Here is a 5,600-nt window from a genome sequence, read left to right as displayed (position 1 = left end):
GCTGGTTGTTTATCACTCTCAACTTTATCACTTTTTGAAGGTTGATACATCTGGCCATAAGCCCCATACACACTAGAGTAGTGGTTTGAGTTTGAAGAAACTCAGGGAGCCCGAGGTGTGCTCCCACCACCAGTGCTGTTCCCAAAGGAGAAGGGCCCCGTTTTTTCCCCAACCTCTCTCAGCCATAAGGCCGAAGAGGGGAAAAAAGGAATTGGTGGGTCCTCTTCGCCAAAGCTTAGAGAGACCCACTTTCCTCAACCCCCGGAAGGGTCAGGACGGTGGGTCCTCCGCACCCGAAGGTTTGGAGAGACCCGCATTATGCTTCCCTCCACCTTGCGGCGCGGGGTCACCCTCGAGGGGACCGAAGCTCTCCCCAAAAGGATGAGAGCTTCGGTACATTGGGGAATGGTAGGCCCATAAGGGTCAACCACACAACCCAAAAAAACAAGTGACACACTACAGAAAACAGAAAACGTGAAAAGTGCACAAACGTGAGAAGAAGAGAAATAAATAATAAAGAGGACCCCAGCCAGAAGGCCAGGGTGGGGGTGTGAAAAATCATCCTACCCCATCCAAAAGGACGAGGTGAGCACTTGCAGCCTAACCTAGAGGGGAAGCGCGCAGTGCAAGTGCTTACTTGTGCAAGGTGATTTTGGGATCACCCGTGCAGGTTCGGCACCCCCGAGTTTCCCCGGGGGCACAGTGCAGCCTCGGACTCCAGGCAGCCGACCGATCAGCGTCCGACCAAGTGTTTCTCTGCTCCACCAGCAGGCCCTTTCCGGCCCCCGGCATGGGAATGGATACTCCACCGGGCTTTTCGATGAGTCTCCCCCGCAGCGGCCAAATAGACCAACTGAAGAAGAAGAAAACACCTACTCAGACCGAGTGTTTCACCTCTCCCAGTGATTGAGTACTAGGCTGGGCTTTTCGCTGTCTCTCTGACTGAGGGTACCAGCCCCACAGACCAGAGAGCAATCTACTCGGTCCCAGCTTTTCCTGTCTTCCTGGGAGTGGATACTAGACCGGGCTTTTCGAGTGACTCTCCCTCAGAGGCTATAGACCCCTGAACAAGAGCCCCAACTATTAGGCTTCTCCCCTCCCTACCAGTGGAAAGAATGGTATTCCCTCCTCCAGCAGGGCATCGATACTCAGCCAAACCTTACACCCGCCCAGAACATGAGGCTATAGGCTGTTCCTCAGCTCAGTAGCAAGGTGGTTCGGTCTAGCTTTTCTCTATTCTCTGCCAGGGTCCAGTCCAGACCCACTGATAAGAACAGATACTACACTTGATCTTAGTCAAAAGGCAGAGAAGCGATGACTAAAGACCTAATGACTGTCGACCTAAGTGCAGTCAACAATACGATCCACACCCGGATGAAGTTACACACACATACATACAATTTTGTGTATAAATCAATTATTTAATATAAAAATGATAAATAATGTTTTTTAGGTGGCCACCTAAAATAAATACAAAATCAAACAATTAATAAAAAGTTTTTCACATTTCATACAGTATATATATATATATATATATATATATATATATAAAACACTACACATGAAATTATATATATAAAAAAGGGATTTTTCCTAAATTATTCGATTTGTATACTTCAACTGTGTTTATAATTCACTTATACATGTATATGGTATCCTTTAGTGAAATTATACTTTATGCCGTCCAAGTTCCAGCTCAATTAAAGTGTTCAGTCACTGAGTATATAGAATAATAAGGCACTTGCCAATTAGATAAAAGTTGTAGCTGATATACAGTATATGCACAATTGCAGCGGAGTGGCACAACCTACCGTGGTACTGGAACACAGCACCTACGGCAGGGAGTCCCGTATGGAGGGATGTGAACCTGGTGAAAGATTGGCAAGGATTGTATCATTCACTCACGGTATCCACGTCTCTCACCCATGCTTCTGTATGCTCCTGCACACACTGGTCCATATACGCGGTGACTCTACCTGTGTATACAAAGGAGATGAAACTGAAGTAGAAGAAAACACCTACTCAGTCCCGACGTTCCTCGCCTCCCAGGGAGTGAGTACTAGGCTGGATTTTTCACTGTATCTCCGCCCAAGGACAAACGGAGAGCAATCTACTCGTTCCCAGCTTTTCCCAGCTTCCTGTGATTGGATACTAGACCGGGCTTTTCGAGTGACTCTCCCTCAGAGGCTATAGATCCCCGAACAAGAGCCTCAACTACTCAGCCTGATGCTTCTCCCCTCCCTACCAGTGGAAAGAATGGTATTCTTTCCCCCAGCAGGGTGTAGATACTCAGCCAGACCTGATTCCTCAGCCCATAAGGGAAGATACTTAGTCCAATGTTTCTCTATTCTCCTGCCATGGGACGGTCCAGACCCACTGATAAGAACAGATACTACACTTGATCTTAGCCTAAAAGACAATAGACAGACAATGGACTAACCATTTTTCCTGTGGCTGGTGTTAAACTGCTGCCCACGATTTTATTCTTCAGACTGTCCTGGCAGTGTCTGTGCTCCGATTGGCTGAGTGACTGTGTGTGAGGTGTCACTCAATCAGGCACAGATTACACTGCAGAGGTCATGCACTGATGAGGATTCTCCTCAGCGTTACAGCATGGTTGGCAGGTCATTGGGCAAAGAACCACAGAGCCAGAGTGCTGTATACAGCTTGTTTCATTCCAGTCTCGAGTTCAACCGACCCTCCATTGGCCACACTTCCGATAGTTATAGGGCAGTGTGCACACTGGATTATCTGACTGAGGTATGCAATAACTTTGGATGGCCCAGTAGGGCTGAGGTGCGATCGAGTCTGGGAGCGCAGCTTCAGGTGGGGTCCTGGGGCAGGGCTTCAGGTGGGGTCAGGGGGCAGAGTTTCAGACCAGACCTTTGGAAGAGGTCTGGGGGTGGAGCTTCGAACGAAACCTTCGAATGGCTTTACATGGAGTCCGGCCGGGAGCAGCTTTTAAAACTGGCTGTGCGGTAATCGCAGCGTCGGGCAGTTGGATCTGGGTCCTGTGGGCCTATTTTCAATGTGGGGCCTGGAGCTGCAGCTCCAACAGGCCCATTGATAATCCAGCCCTACCTACCTGCAGTACACATGGTTTTGACCATCAGCAAACCAAATTCCCTTTGCAAACCAACCTGAATCACCCCCAGAGTTTGACCCCACTCCACCACTTAGCGATCAAGCTGTGCCACGTCCCCCTCTGCTTTATGCAGCATACTACAAGCTCATAGGCTGTATGCTTAGGCCCAACCACAGGCATTGCAGAACCCTCCATAGGCCTTTGTCAACTCTTCTCCAGCATATTGAGGACGTTACTATCAAGGGGTCATTTGATCCCTGTGTTAATCACAGTCAGTCAAAGGATACATTTACCAAATACACAATCTTAGTACAACAAACACATTTTCTTTTCCATCATCACTGAGAAAACACAAGCATTGCCCTGACCAGTGCTCTGGACACAGGTCGTTTCTGTTGTGAAATTTCCCATATGTAATAGAGATAACAGTGACATTTGTCAAGTGTTCAGTAAGTAGCAGGTAAGCTCTGTTCTGAGTAAACCACAGCACTGGGATATGCATGAGCGAGTATCAAAATCCTCTCAAATCTCCCTGGGCATAACCTCTAACATTATTTGGCCAACCTGCCCGATATACAGTATCAATGGCAAACGCAGGATTTTGTGGGTTTCCAAATGGTAAATGCGTGGGTTTACTCTGGGTACTCCGGTTTCCTACCACAATCCAAAAATATACAGTTACGTTAATTGGCTTCCAACAAAATTAACCCTAGAATGTCTGTGTGCGTGTATATGTGGTAGGGAATATAGATTGTAAGCTTCACTGGGGCAGGGACTGATGTGAATGTTCAAATACTCTCTGTAAAGCGCTGCGGAATCTGTGTGTGCTATATAAGAAACTGTTAATAAATAAATAAATAAATAAATAATTTGTTTTTTTTATGCTTCGGTCAGTACAATCGAACTGTATGTCAGTTTGTTACTACCCAGTTTTTTTTATAACTGTTTCCAAATGTAAAGCGCAATATGCTGTGCTATATAAGAAACTGTTAATAAATAGGGAGTTATGCATTACACTTTCTGTTAGGATGTGAATGACACATCAGCTCGTACTTGCCTACTCTCCCGGAAGTTGCGGGAGGCTCCCGATGTGATCTCCCACATCCTGTCCGCATGAGAGATAATTCAAAAGTAGGCGGAAGAGAGTGGGGCTTAAATTACATGATTTGTGTCATTTCAGCCCCTCCCCTCCCCTCCTGTGGATCGGTGAATTGCATAATTTAGGCGAGGTTGGGGAGAGGCTTGATGATGTCAGAGGCCCAGCCCCTGATGTTCTTTGCAGGTCTCCCCTCCAGACCCCCCCTTGTGGGAGAAGACAAAAGTAAGTAAATATGCATCAGCTCTACCTTTATTAATATTATTATTATTATTATTATTATTATTATTATTATTATATAGTACCACCTGTCCTAAACACATTTGTGGCTTTCTTTTCTGCAGTGGAATATGAGATTGAGATATTTCATTGGTGAACAAAGATTTTGCAATAGGGCACCTCCAATGGTATTATTATATATGTATTTTCTATGCTGATTAAAAAAAAAAGTGCATATAATCTTTCTATCAACGATAGCTTTTGCACCCCTTTAACAAATTACATAATGATATATTACGGATTTATGGAGAATTTGGGGAGATTTGTTTTCTGCAGTAAAATGTAATTACACTGTTCTGGGAAGATTAATATATGTAAAGAAGGGTGCTGTCTGTCTGTGGTGATTTAAGGGTCATTGGAACTACAAATTGATTTCACAAAGTAGAGTACTGTTGTTTTCTTTCTGAGTGGGATAGCAGAGACCAGAGAATTCATTATACTCAGAAACATCACTAACCCTGGAAAAGAAGAATGGTGTCAGACCAGTACACCACTTGTGATTCACATGAACTATATCCACTTCCATATAAAGCTTGGCCTTATTATGAAGACATTTAATAAAGCAATGGATTGAATGAGACTTGGTTTTGCATACTTAAAAAAAAGCATCAGTGATGAAAATATCAGAGAAAATCTTTGTAGGACGTCAGATTAGAGAACTGGTTCAAGATGAGAGCTTTGATGGTCAATTGATCCAGGCTTAAAAAACTACATCGGAGTCTTTTAAACCGATTTGGGACGATTTCTCGGCCCGATCTGTCAGGAATGGGTGAAATAAGCCCAAATCACTGTAGTGTATGGGGGCGTTTAGCACCTGGATGTCTTCTCAGCAAATCTTGGAGCAGTCAGTGATGAACATATTGGATTGTTCCAACAGGATATTTCTGTCATGAAAAAGTGGTATCAGGTCAAGTAGAGTCCAAGTATGCTTGATGACTATTGTTGAAACATTGAAAGGGATGCTACTGAGGCAAAGTACAGCAGAAATTCTTAAACATCCAATTTTAAGTGATTATAATTTTTTCATTGTTTATTTACTTATTGTTGTAAATTATTGTTGGGTGTCACTTAAACAGACATTTTAAAACTAAAATTGAAAATGGGAATTAAAAAACCCCATGGCACTATGTTTTCCAAACA

The 5,600-nt window shown here is 44.3% G+C and overlaps 1 pseudogene; it reads right to left on the bottom strand.

Annotated features, from left to right (window-relative positions):
- Positions 1-1,210: 1,210 nt before the first annotated feature.
- Positions 1,211-1,316, bottom strand: LOC146025473 (U2 spliceosomal RNA; annotated as a pseudogene).
- Positions 1,317-5,600: the final 4,284 nt, after the last annotated feature.

Source organism: Crinia signifera, chromosome 7 (genome assembly GCF_055691185.1).
Source record: "Crinia signifera chromosome 7, ASM5569118v1, whole genome shotgun sequence".
NCBI lineage: Eukaryota > Metazoa > Chordata > Amphibia > Anura > Myobatrachidae > Crinia > Crinia signifera.
This window is presented reverse-complemented; position numbering and strand designations above follow the sequence as displayed.